We start from the raw sequence: 14975 nt of genomic DNA, 5'->3' as shown, positions 1-14975 counted from the left end.
AGACCCACTGAGTCGAACCTTCAAACAAAGAGCAATAAAGTCTGCTGAGGAATTTCCCGCCGGGAAATCCCAACACTCTCATTGGTCTAACCCTGGAGGGTGGGACTATTTCCAGACCTTAAAAGAACAGTGAAGACAGCCTCTTCCCTCTTCTTGTTCTCTTACTCCGCTCTGTTCACTTCTTCAACTCTCTCCTGTGGGAGCCAACACCCACGGGGGGGGGGGGGCTGGCACTCAAGCCAGGCCACCAATGCAGGCCCTCCAAGCAGGCCTCATCTCTTCCAAAAATCTTCTCTTCTACAATCCGATCTTCAAGAACACGAAGCATCGCTAAAGCAAACAGCCGCTTCCCTCCCAACCTCGGAAAGGACCGCCGGACCGCCGGACACGCAGACACACATGCACACAAGCGAGAAGCCAAAACGAAACCAAAAAGAATGCAAGTATTCTATTTCTTACTGCTGTAAAGAGGGTGTGTTATTCTCCCGTTGGGATAAATTAACTCCGTGAAGGTCGTATTTGGTTGAACTGAAGGAAAGTTGTGTTTCTTACCCTCCCCCACTCTCTTTGTCTCTCTCTCTCACTCTCTTTGTCTCTCTCTCTCTTTTATCTCTCTCTAACTTCAATCTATTCATTATTCTCTTTTATGTATTCTTTCGTTAATATCTATACTTCTACTCTCTTGTTGCATATTTAGTATGTACTTTCTGTGTGAATTGTAGTGTTATTTTTAGTCTGTGTTTATTAAACCTCCGAAAGACATTTAATGAGTTGAATCTGTTATTCTGCCACATACACAAAGTCAATGAAACTTGCGATCTAAACGTTACCTAACTGCTTATGCTACTATGTTAGTAAAGTAAACTGTATGACCATTTGAAATATTGAACTTATCCTGATCAGTAAAGTTAATGTTTCTCATGCGCTCGTAAAGCAGTAATCCATTATTGAGAATTGATTTGAAAAGTCTATAACTAATTTGCAGGACAAACTTAGTAGGATAATTTCAAGCAATTTCATAAAGGGTTACTTGTATTTAATTAAACAATTTTCCCTATTGGAAAATTTTAATACGTAATGAACAACTGGCAAATCATATTCATAAATTCATGAATATTGAATATTAAATCCCTTTTGAGTTAATTATTCCCCGAGACATTAAACTCATGAGTCGTTGTTGTTACAACACCTTGCGTACACCCAAACCCACGGTGACTTTGAGATTTATCAATATGGACGTTGGCGTACGGCACGCTCAAATCCTACGCCAGCTCAGGAGGTGGTGTACGCACGTTTGAGTTAGTGGGAAAATGCGCAGAAAAACAATTCCTAACACCACAAAACACACTGACAAGATATGCTATATGACCCACTGTTAAAAACCACAACAACAACATTTAGTGTTTATTTTTGTGCAACATGAACGTCAATGTTTACTTTTTGTGACTTTACCAAAGCGTTTGATTTGTAGGCAAATGTATTCCTCGCGAGCCCGTGCGCTTTATCTGACGGTTCAGGGTTAGGCCCGGCAGCTGCGCACGGACTGGGACTAAAATAATTCAGACTGACAAAATAATAAAAATGACCTTCTTCCTTTAAATAATAATAAAATCAATAAAAACGACATTCTTCGTCTAAATAACAAGCGTCATTAAGAATAATAATCATAATAATAAAAAGAAGAATCTTACAAATTGTCATGTAATTGTTAATGTGAATGAATCTTACTCCACATCACATCATCACTATTGTACACTCCAATACATGTGCCGTGATACGAAATTAAATGCTATTTTTTTCAAAACGTGCTGTAGCCTATAATAATGCAGTGATGGTAATTTATCATCCAAACAGCTATTTAAACTGCTGGAGTGCGCTTCTCAATCTCCACACTATTAACAGTACTCGTTATTTGTGTCCATATTTTGTTTTTGTAGGTGCCTTTAATTCCACTCTTTAAACTCCCAAATAAAACAATTTCGGGTTTTTTTCCCACTTCCCTGGTGATCTCGATGGGCGCGCGTCTCAATCATCTCAATAGGATCGTCAGTGATCAGGGAGTCAGCCCATTGACTTATGCCCTAATCAGTGCCCTGACTAGTGGACTAGTGAGATGATTGAGCGCGCCCGATCTCCACGTCGGAGAAGTTTCGCTTCTTTGCCGTCTTCTGTTTGTCCATGGCATAAAATAAGGGCGTGGGGGAGGCGGAGACTTGAATATATAGGGGCGTGTTATTCTACAGACGATCGTTTTCAGCCGCCGCATTTATCAAGGGCAGGTATTGCGTACACCTGGATTGCAGAGGTACGCACAGCTTCATAAATCAGGCGGTGAGAGGAGTGTAAGCATAATCTTACGCCAACATATACACCAGTTTCTACGCAAGATTGATAAATGAGGGCCATTATGTCTGCTAAGCAGCTGTGGGCCAGGATTACCTAAAACGGTGTCTATTACTGCAGATTGTCTGTCGTTCCAACCCGATCACATGTAAATGCGTATAAATAGTACGTGTGCAATGTCGTAGATTGTATAAGGCAAAACTCATTTTGGCTTGCATATGTGACACTGTTTTTCACGTGCATATGATGCGCACTTTATGGCGTGTATATGACATGCTCTTGGGTAGGATTAGGGTGGTGGGGTGGGGGGTTCGTGCATATACTGTAATACTCCATAAAGTGCGTATCATATGCACGTGAAAAGCATTTTCGTGCAAGCCGCCTGGTCGTTCTTACTACTTTGAGTAAAGATAAAGGTTGGAGCAAGCAAGGTTACAAACTTTGTTACATCAGCCATTTGTTACAGGCCAAACTGGTGTTAAACAAACAAAAAAAATCTGTATGCATTTTAAATTCTAAATCAATGCATTTTAGTCATGTTTGTTACACGCATGTAGCATGAGCAGTTTAGTTTTTAATCTAAATTAGAATTACAGCAAAACATGAATGGTCTAACTTTAGTTTTGTGGATTCATGATGCATAAAGCAAAAACAGCAGACAGTCTGAAATTCACAATATAAATTCACTGTTGGAAAGTAGGTGGAGCGTATGGCTACATCTGCATTAATCCGGATTTTAAAGTTGCATTTTCATTTCAAAATACTCCTAGTCCACACTAGCATGCTTAAATCGCCTTACTGAATATGCGTAATAAAAACTCACAAGATGATACAGATAGAGCAGACATCATGAATATTTTTTTCAGGAATGTCTAATATGAAAATTCTACAAAGGAAAATGCATCTTTAGTGACACTATGAAAGTAAAAAGTAGGCACAACAATGCCGATATAACCATAGATATTATTGGTACAATATGAGTCACATGACTAAATCGGTTTCAAATACCTCCGTTTTCACAGTCCACACTGTGGACACAGGTTTTTCATTTGCCATTAAAGCCATCAAAACTTTTCTAAAGACAGTCAGTTCCCTTCAGAGATGCAGTACATTCATATAAACCCTACCATCAATAAAATATTTATAATTTTCTTCCAATATTTTGAGAATGGTGAACAGTGAGCTTGCTGTGCCTGCTGGTGCGTCTGTGCTCTTTTCTCATTTTTGCATTTGCCTTCAGCATGTCCTGTGTCTGGTCTGTGTTAACATCCTATTTACATTTTTTGGAAATTATAAGTCCGGAACATTGATCGGCTAAAAGAAACCTGACCAGTTCCGATTGATGGCCGCTTGACCGGTGCATCTCTATTATATAACACGCTACAGTAAAATTCATTCTTACCATTTTTCATTCTCACCATTTGTTTGTGTATCCTTCCAAGATGTGTTATACTGGCCCTTTAGGCCCATCTTCAAATCCCTTCTGTGGATTGGTGGAATGGGGTTGGTGATGGCTTGCCATGCCTGACTGGCCCCTGACCCTGGGGGTGACTCGCATGTCTGGGTCATGTAAGCTCCTGTAACCCACTTCTGCCCTGACAAGAGCCTGACAGCTGCCCTGCTCCTGTAATAACTGTCCAGTTATTACTATTACATTTTTTTTGAGTGTGTGTGTGTGTGCTTACCATTTAATGCCCTTTATACTAACAATTAATCAGTATAAACTGAAATCAATCCATGTTACTCCTTTTTCTACTGATGTACACTGTAATTGGGGAACATAGATGCTTCTAGGTTTTCTTTGTCTTGTGTGACAACACCATCCCTATGTGCCCTAGCTTTTGTTTAGATGGAATAAGTCAAATATTGTTCTTTTTTCACTAATCTTTGAGAAGACAGGATGTTTCTCAGCACAGCTTGCCCCACATTGCTTAATGTGTGTGTGTGTGTGTGACTGAAGATGTCTGACCTCAGTCTTACTATTTTTGCTCCCTCTGCTCTGAGTCGTACGTCAGAAGACACAGCTTGGCTTTATCGCTATAATGGATGTGCTCTGAATAGGACATTAAACAAAGTAACCCCATTTCACCCTCAATGTTTTGGTAACAACACTACATCATTTTTAACTTTCTTGTTTTAATTATTTAATTGTTTTCCACCTGATTATGGATAGGGATGTAAAATTGTGTTATTTTATAGACTTGTATAATATGCATTTATCAAAGTCAGCTGCATCACAGCCATTTGAAAGCCAAGTAAATGTGTCTATGTTTTGTATCTATGTTTTGAACAAAACTTAATTTAAATATGTATTATTTTTCATGTACACAAACGTTTGGGGTCAGTAAGATTTTTCTTATGTCTTTGAAGTCTGTCGTATGCTCACCATGGCTGCATTTATTGGATAAAAAAAAATACAGTAATAATAATTGTAATATTTTGAAATTTAACACAACTGAACCTTGATCATTCATGTTAGTGCATAGGACATTAACTAAGGTTAATAGATAAAACTAACATTGAATAATACTTCTACAGCATTTATTAATCTTAGTTAATGATACAAATGCCAGCTTTGTAAAGTGTTTCCATTTCATATAAATCCAAACAATCAGCTTTTTTAGAACACTTGACAGTTATCTAATCAAAATAACAAAATTTCTATTGAAATCGAATGCGTCAGAGTCCTGCACGGGTCCATTTTTGGAGACCCGCCCCCGCCCGTACCCGCAAGGTTTAGCACCAGATCCGACCCGTGACCCGTGAAAATTTCAAAATTAAATCCGTACCCGCCCAGACCCGTTAATATTTGGCCCGTTACCCGACCCGTGCCCGCGATAAATCACACACGCTAAAACATTCAAATTAAAATGCTTTATTTTTTTATCCTACACCTCTCTCAACATCAACAGCGTCATGAATGGGCTAATGAAACAGGCAAAAGTGCCTTTAAAGACTCATTGTCAACAATTTCATATAGCTACTCCGCTCACCAGCTTTACTTTTACTTCATCCATTGCTACTCCTGCAACGCTCGCTCCTTCTGCGCTACGAGAGGCATCAACTAAAGTTTCAATGTCGCAGTGGTGGTGACGTGATGGGTCAAATGGTATATCATTGTTGCGTGTATGTGTAATGGTAATTTGGACATAGAAATTGTAATAGCCTACAAAATGTTGGATGGGGGAAGAAGGAGCTGGGAACCAGCGAACATTTAAAAGACTTAACCAAACAAAACGAAAGTAACGTGAGTAGCCCTTCATGGACATCTCCCATGCGCACACGCATAATAAAACGTAAACACAACTCAACGTCAAATCCAGGTCTGGTGATCTCTCGTCCTTATATGCTTCCGAGCTCCCTCAGAGGACTCGAGACCGGTGTGGCTCGCAGGTGACGCTCATTCACAATCACGCCCTGGTCTCTCTCTCTCTCGCTCTCGCGTTCACTTTGCCACAGAAATATTGCACATATTTTTCATCCGCCCATCCGCGCTACTACCCGCCCGCACAGAGTTAATTATCCGCCCGCATCCCCGCCCGTGAATTTTATAAATGTCATAATCCACCCGTTTTAGCCACTTTTATGCGGGTACCCGCGGATACCCGCGGGTACCCGACCCGTTGCAGGACTCTGGAATGCGTTTCTGATTTGTTTATATTTCTGTCGGCTGCCTGAACAAAAGTCACTAGTTGTTAGATAGTTTTAACTGCTTGATGTAATGCTGATTCGAACTGATTCAGTTCCGGCAGCTGTGGGCATTCTTGTAAACGGAGCAGCGGAGCAAAGTGAGTGTTTCAACTTTTCAAATTAATTCCTATGAAAGTTAAGCTTCCAAAGGCATGAACTGAAAACAAGCCAGACTGAACACGTACTGTGAATCTATGCCACGGCCGTGCATCCTGCTTTTGTGCCGTGAATCTCATTCCGCTCACTTACACGTTATTGCAAAAACATATTCAGTTTTTAATTGTAGTGTCTGTTCTCTAACTGAACATTTTATGAACTCGTCGGCAAGTGATCCAGTAATCCAGTAGTGGTGGCTTTAGGAGTGCTACATCACTGAAGTAACCCTTTAATGTGTCATGAAAGGTCGCTGTAGCGCCCCAGTTAAAGCTGCTTTGTGAACCAATCATCTCTTCTGTCTAAGATGTTATGAAAATAGCCTATTACTTATTAGTTATGATGTTTTTGAATGTAAAAACATTATAAGTTGACCTCAGACAACAGTATAAAAAAACAAAAAAAGCCAGTTCATGACACCTTTAATATAGCATTTCTTTAACCATGCAGCAAAAAACAAAACAAAACACCTTTTAATTTGTTTACCTGCTATTAATCCGTCAAAATGATTAATTTTGGTTAAAAGTTCAATCAATGGTCTATTCTGTTCCAGTGAACTACTGTCATTGATGAGAGAATATTTAATTAATAAATCTATTGTCATACTTTATAATCTCACAGCACGAGAAATGAAAGCAAAGTAGCTTTGGTACAAGTTATTACTGTTTTCACTGGAAATCTCTAGTAAAACTATAACATCACATTTTAGTTTAACAATAACTAAAGTAATTCATGCCATGGTCTGTCTGCATATTTAATTCTGATTTAATTAGTTCCAAGTCAGATGAATCATCGTTCTATATTAATGCTGCATTTTCATTATGAAACACACACACACACACACACACACACACACACACACACACACACACACACACACACACACACACACACACACACACACACACACACACACACACACACACACGTCTGGTTCACTATCTTTGTGGGAACTCTCCATAGACGTAACGTTTTTTTGGTTTTTCTACCCATCACAGGAAACATTCTGCTTTTTTTTTCTTTCTAAACAAAAAACAAACATAATTTCATAATCCTGTATGATTTAAAAGCCTTTTGAAAAGTGGGGACCGCTGACTGGTCCCCACAATTTAGGGGATCTCAGGTTTTACTATCCTTATGGGGACATTTGGTCCCCACGATGTAATATAAACAAGGACACACACACATACAGACAGCGGAGATCGCGCTGCAGATTCACAGTAGCACAGAAACTTATCAACGGCGCCCCGGGACTTTTAGCAATAAAATAGCTTCACCACTGGATCACTACATTATATTTCTCAGCAATGATGGGGTTACATCAGTATGTATCAGTATGACTATGTTAGCCTTAAAGTTATGAATAAGCTGGTGTGTTCCAAAACAATGGCAAAATGCATTTAGGGGATGTAAGCATTCAAAACTTACAGTCTCTCCTGTTGAAACGAAACACAGATTTTGAAGACATCATCGCAGACTTCACCTTCTCATCAAATCTTCTGTCCAATCAAATGCTCACACCACCCTCTCTTAATCTAAAGCCCGCCCCTACACTGCTGAAGACATTGGCTGCGTCCGAAATCTGGAAAATGCTGCCTTCGGAGGACACATGAAGGCAGGAAGGCGTCAAGCCATGTCTGAATCTAATGTTTGCTTTACTTCCTGTCTGCTGCGATGCCTTCATTTGATCGATTTTTGAAGGCAGCATACATGTGTCCTTCGCTGCCTTTAATATGCCACAATCCTGTGCTTTCTTTTCAGTGACAGTTGAGCTGGGGGAAAAAGATGGCGTCCGAAAGTTGCGTTTGCTGGTCAGTTTGTGTGTAAATATGTTTTTTTTTTACCAATATTTTCCACTTCTGATGTCATTTCTAGTGAGAAATGACTAATGCAGTAATTAAATGTTAGTTCGTTTTCACAAAAGCTGACTCTATTTTGCTGTAGATCATTAAAGTGTTTTTCACGGCCTCAGAAGTCTGTCCGAAATCGTGAGGTGCCTTTATGCACAAAACGCTGCCTTAGAAGTCATTATCTGGTGAGGCAGTGAGGCAACGAGTCAGCTGTCTAGGTTTTCGGATGCAGGCATTGCGTCTGAAATCAGTAAGCTGTTCACACATTCACTATTTTCTACATGGTGAAAGGCACATAGCACACTATATATGCAATAGGAAACGCTGTTTCAAAAAAGGGGAGGAGCTACTAACAGCTGGAGCTGTTTTAGGGGAAATTACGTCAACACATTGAATAATGCTGTGCGTTTCAAGGCACTTCAGTGGGCCTTTAAGTATTAAACACACATCTTCATTGTTAAGAGAGACGCTGAACAGACGCAGGCACAAATCTCTCTCTCTCTCTCTCTCTCTCTCTCTCTCTCTCTCTCTCTCTCTCTCTCTCTCTCTCTCTCTGTCTCGATAATTAATTCAAATAAATGATATAATCCATTCTTTCAAATAACTTGAATATATAATCCAAACATCAATAACTTCTTAGGTGTCAATGTTATATCCGTTGTCAAAGGACTGACCTATTGTAACCAAGTTGCTCCTTTTAAGGTACTAAATCGTCATCGAAGGTGTGCTCGTGACGTGTTGCTCTTCGTGTATCCTCTCAGACAGGTGTTGTGCACGCTAGTGAGAGTAAATGCGGCATACGTCATTGGCTATCGCAATATGACACTTTTTTTATCATATAAAAATGTATACTGGTATTATCATGGACGTTATGATATGGCAGACCCCTACTATCTAGTCATCAAAGAATCCTGGAAAATATTTATTATGGTTTCCACAAAAAATTGGGCAGCTAAACTGTTTTCAAATTTTTTATTGTTGTAATAACGTTTCACAATATTACTTTTTTTTTGATCCAGTAAATGCAGCCGTGGTGAGCATAAGAGGCTTCATTAAAAAAACAATCTTACCGAACTCAAATTTTTTAGAATCCGTCCCTGCAGGAAGATTTCCAAACAATTTGAATGGTAATTATTCACCATATACTAAAGATAGCCTATGTGTCTTAATAAAGTGCAAAAGTGAAGTATTTCTAGGCGTAATTGATAATTTTTTGAGCTTGCAATGAGAGTGCATAACTTTTGGCTTAATGTTTAACTTTTGACGTTGAAGTTGATGTGTGTAATATAGTGGCACCAAACTGAATTTCAGTCTGTTTGTGGGTCTGGACATAACAACATGACCAAAATGCGTTGAATTTGGCGAGACCCTGTTTTTGGATCAGTGGAAGACGGGGGAACATGAAAATTAGTGGCATGAAATTTACAACAATCAGTGCAGAAGTCATGAAAAATGTATAAGTTGCTTGTGGTAGATGTGCTTGTAGATAATGTTGTTCTGAATTGTGGTATGATAAGCGTGTGGAGCGTGCAGACGCCTGCTCATCAGAGATGACAGTTGGGATCTCGGGGCAGTGCTGAAGTGCTGCTGGCTATGGACACTGAGAGGGCAACACCTGCTCCTCTGTAGCTAACCTCCTTTCAGGGTACAGAAAGATCACAGATGCCCCCTCCTCTTCTCTCTTCTTACCAGACAGACTTGCTCACTGACCCCATCCAGAATTCCTTCTCTGTGGTCTCCAAATCCTCCCTGACCTAACCCAGAACACTGACTTGCACAACTGCCAACACCTCAAGAACCTCTGTATATTTCCTCTGTTTCTCTGCTTTATCTCTCTTTCTGTCTCTCTTCGGGTCATTGTGTGTGCTGTGCCTCTTTAAACTTAAGTTATTATTTTGGCAGAATGGGAAAAAGGTTAAATGAATATTTCGGGACATTTGACATCAACTGAAATTAGAAAAACAAATTCTGTGATAAAGACCATAGAAATATGACTTCTCCCCACAAAAACCTAACAAACAAAGTGGTCCACTGACAACTTGCCACTTGTCATGTAATGGGGTAAGAGCTGAAAAGAGGAAAGCTGAATACCTGGTGAATATTCTATTCTATTCTATTCTATTCTATTCTATTCTATTCTATTCTATTCTATTCTATTCTATTCTATTCTATTCTATTCTATTCTATTCTATTCTATTTTATTCACCCTGGAAAAGGTTAAATATTCCGAATTGCTAAATATAGTGATTGTGAAATAATTTAGCTTTTATAATTATGATAATATTAATGATTTGTTATTTTTTTCTTGTTTTGACAGACTCTCCAAAATTGGCTTTATACAATGACAATTTACTGACATTTTTTTTAGATCTGCTTTGACATAAACATGTTCTTTGTTTATTTACTCTATTTATTCTAAAACAACTTGTATATTTAGAGCACTTCAACTGACCTCAATAAAAACCTCAGTGAAGACATAATGAAATATATAACAAGTACACACACACACACACACACACACACACACACACACACACACACACACACACACACACACACACACACACACACACACGCTTTTGCTTTTGTGACATATGGGGACTTTCCATAGGCGAAATGGTTTTTATACTGCACAAACCGTATTTTCTATCCCCCTATACTGCCCCTACCCCTAAACCTACCCATCAGAGGAAACATTCTGCTTTTTTACTTTCTCAAAAAAACTCATCCTGTGTAATTTATAAGCAATTTGAAAAGTGGGGACATGGCCAATGTCCTCATATTTCACCCTCTTCTTGTAATTCCTATGTCATACCCATGTCATTACAACCCCCCCCCCCACACACACACATACACGTATATAGTCACTGAGAATAAGGATTATATTTTTTGCTTGATGCTAATTGTGAGATGACAATAAAATAAATAATAAATATATTTGAATTGCCTTATTTTTTATTAGTTTTGTATTCATATTCTTTAGAATTAATATATAATATTGGTTATATACAAATTTGGTTATATTAATTATATAACACACATCTGAATACCTCTTAAGCAAACTAACCCTGGAACATAAACACACACACGTGTGTTTATCAACGTGTTTCCATGTTTTATGGGGACTTTCCATAGGCGTAATGGATTTCATACTGTACAAACCGTGTTTTCTATCCCCCTACACTGCCCCTGCCCCTAAACCTACCCATCACAGGAAACATTCTGCATTTTTACTTTCTCAAAAAAACTCATCCTGTGTGATTTATAAGCTGTTTTCCTCATGGGGACCTAAAAATGTCCCCACAAAGACAAGGATTTTGGATATTGCCATCTTTGTGGGGACATTTTGTCCCCATAACGTAGGGATTACCAGCCCGCCCGCCCACACACACACACACACACACACACACACACACACACACACACACACACACACACACACACACACACACACATATAAATATAAGTATATATATATATATATATATATATATATATATATATATATATATATATATATATATATATATATACATGCACTGCACTGATAAAAACAACTTGTAAGATTTACTTGATAAAATCTTTGTAACAATTTGCACTCAGTTTTTCTAAGTAAAATTTACTGCTGCGATATCAAGTACAACTTACTTGCCAATATCAAGTAAAATGTACTTAACTATAAATGTAACATTTGCAAAGACATTAAGTAAATGTTACTTAATTATATTTAACTTAGCATGTTGTATTTATTAAAGGTAATCAAGTAAATTTTATAAATCTGTATTATTTACTCTTATGAAGTAAAATAATGTTTGTCCATTTGACATTTTGAATTACTTAGTTGAATTAATTTATATTACTCACTATTATTATGTAAATGTTGCTATTTTAAACCAAATAAATGTAATAATTTTCTCTGCATCAAATACATTTATCACAAATCACACATAAATACAATAAAGTTGAACAGTTTATTATGTCAAAATTTACAATTAACCATTAAATCAGTAATGTTCACATCAACTGATTAAGTAGTTAAGGTACATTCATTATAATTTACAATAACTGTAGAATTAACCATGTATGGTTCAACTAAACATCAGCAGCCAACAGTGGCATAACTAACATTAAAGGGTTAGTTCAGCCAAATATGAAATGTATCACATTTGAGTCCAAAAATAACAAAAACTACGACTTTATTCAGCATTGTCTTCTCTTCCGTGTTTGTGTTCAATCCTCAAATAAAGATTCAAACGGTGAAGAGAAGCCAATGCTGAATAAAGTCGTAGTTTTTGTTATTTTTGGACCCAAATGTATTTTGGATGCTTCAAGAGACTCTAATTAACCCACTGATGTCTCATATGGACTACTTTGATGATGTTTTTATTCCCTTTCTGTACATGGACAGTATAGTGTGCATACACTTGCATACGCTCTCGGACTAAATATAAAATATCTTAAACTGTGTGTTAAGATGAACGGAGGTCTTACGGGTGTGGAGCGACATTAGGGAGAGGAGTTCATGACAGACATTTCATTTTAGACTGAACTGAACTAACTTAACCCTTTAATGACGAGCACATGCATAGTCCAGCTGAAACAGAATGGTCACTTTTCCTTAATGCTCATTCATCGACTGGATCCTCTCGATCAGCTCCATGGACGACCATCTTAAGGATATGTTCAGCGGCAACACTGCGACTCTCCTCCTGCATACAGTTTGTAAGAAAGAAAGAACACAATTCCATTTAAGAAATAGAATTGCATTTATAACATTACATTTTATTTTCATTAAAAAGGTGACCGGACCTTCATGTCGTTAGCTCACTAAAATAGAATTGCTGACATTCATGCACTTGTTGCTAACGTTATACATCAATGCTTATTTGGTATCAGAGTTCCCCTGCCATCCAAACTTTCCTTCTTTAGTGCAGAGTGCAGACTAACTTATGCTTTGATAAAATAATTGCTGTGAAATTTTCAGTGGATATAAAAACAACTTAGACACTTTAAAAAAATGCTAACATTAGCTAGAGGACACACACACAGGCAGCCAGCACTTAATCACGGCCAGCTAACATTAAATTATTTTGAAGTTAACCAGACAGGGTGACTTTTTCTACAAGAACGTGGCTAACTACATTTAATCCCCTCTATCTTTGACTAAACACCAGTCTCAACTTTATAGAAGTGGATAATGCTTTAGCTTTAGCTACCGTTATTGTGATTAAAACTCACTTGTAGTCAATTTTAAACCGTAACGTCTATGCAATAATCAAACCATCAAAACGAAGTACATCGTTATCACAAATCTAAAATAGAAAAGTCAGAACTTACCGAGAATAAGTCAGCCATATAAAAGCGACATCCCAAACCGACCGTCTCTGCCACTGAACCGGGATCTTTTTGAGCAACAACAAAAATGGGCGGGCAGATTCAAACACACTTTGCTTTTCAGATTAAAATTTACTTAGCATTTTTAGGTGAATGTGCTGTGACTATAAAACATTAAATACTATTTGTAAATATATGGTAAAATGTACTCTTTCTTCTCAGTTAATTTATTACATTAATAAATTGTGTAAATTTTACATAAGATATATAGTTCCAACTTAATCTTGATTTAACAATGTATAAATTACATGAATTAATGTAATAGATTTTACAATACCACAGTCATTTTTTTCAGTGTGTTCTGCCTGTGTCCTCTCTTGTAGTAGGTCTATTAGCTCATTGCTGCTCTCACACTGTGTCATTTGAGTCTGTTACACTAGTAAACTGCCTTGTTACCCCTGTGTCTTGTGCAGCCTGACCAATTACTTTTGATCTTAAGAGGACATGACATTTGTACGCTTTGCACTCTGAAGTGACTGCACATGTTAAAAGATGCATCATGCCTTTTCCCTCGCAAATAATTCATGGTGCCAAGTTTCTAAGGGCATTGCTCTTTGAACTTAAAAGTACAAGGTTTAAATTTAGGTCCTTGGAGTAACTTGCGTGAGAGGGGTCTTTTTAGGACCACCTTGAACTGCAGGATTACTTGACTTTTGCTCTGGAAGAGTCTTACATGCCACAGTGTTTGCACTTTGGATTTGCATAAACTTGTCATCCTCGTGTGTACGTTTTGCACATTTGTGGTTTTATGAATCTTTAACAGTGCGTGTACAGATGCCTGGTCAGAGAGCTCTTTATGACAGTCACCGATGCGACTGACTTGAACTTTTGAACCTGGTCATGTTCTATGCAAAAAGATGTTCTTTTCTGTGTGTATGGTGTATTTGGACAATTCCCACAGCTTTTTAAAGGAGTGATAGAGTGAATTGATCTAATAAAGCAATTAGATGATGTTTGAAATAGGTGTAGATGAGGATAGCATATACTTTGACAAGGATTGCATTCTAAAACACTAGTATTTTGAAGCTTCCGCTCTGCTCCAGCTGTCTTTGAACACCTAGAAACAAAATTATTTTTGTCTTATGGTCCTGCTACATCATGACTCATTTGTACAAGGACCATTGCTCAACCCTGACTCAGATTGACGCAACAGGTCATCTTTGGGCCATAGCCCTTCATTTTGTGCTCATGTTCGAGCAGATGCTTTTCAGAATTTGTTAAATAAAAGTTCTTTCAGCATTTAGTTTTTTTACAATGATTTTTTCATTTGCTGCTTTTGCAGTCTACTCTTTGCATCTATCTATCTATCTATCTATCTATCTATCTATCTATCTATCTATCTATCTATCTATCTATCTATCTATCTATCTATCTATCTATCTATCTATCTATCTATCTATCTATCTATCTATCTATCTATCTATCTATCTATCTATCTATCTATCTATCTATCTATCTATCTATCTATCTATCTATCTATCTATCTATCTAATCTATCTAATGGTGGAAACTACATTTGTTATGGCTTCAATCTACTATGACACT

The 14975-nt window shown here is 37.7% G+C and overlaps 2 long non-coding RNA genes across 4 annotated transcripts in view; one reads left to right on the top strand and one right to left on the bottom strand.

Annotated features, from left to right (window-relative positions):
• Positions 1-14975, top strand: part of LOC137043518 (uncharacterized) — a 339081-nt gene that overhangs the window by 15573 nt on the left and 308533 nt on the right. The window lies entirely within an intron of this gene.
• LOC137043645 (uncharacterized) lies at positions 11989-13750 on the bottom strand. The gene is made up of 3 exons (XR_010898552.1): positions 13708-13750; positions 13374-13438; positions 11989-12745 (listed from the first exon to the last, which is right to left on the bottom strand). It is a non-coding gene; the product is annotated as an uncharacterized lncRNA (long non-coding RNA).

Source organism: Pseudorasbora parva, chromosome 16 (genome assembly GCF_024679245.1).
Source record: "Pseudorasbora parva isolate DD20220531a chromosome 16, ASM2467924v1, whole genome shotgun sequence".
In the NCBI taxonomy this organism is placed as follows: domain Eukaryota; kingdom Metazoa; phylum Chordata; class Actinopteri; order Cypriniformes; family Gobionidae; genus Pseudorasbora; species Pseudorasbora parva.
The sequence above is the reverse complement of the archived record's forward strand: the minus strand, read 5'-3'. Positions and strand labels throughout refer to the sequence as shown.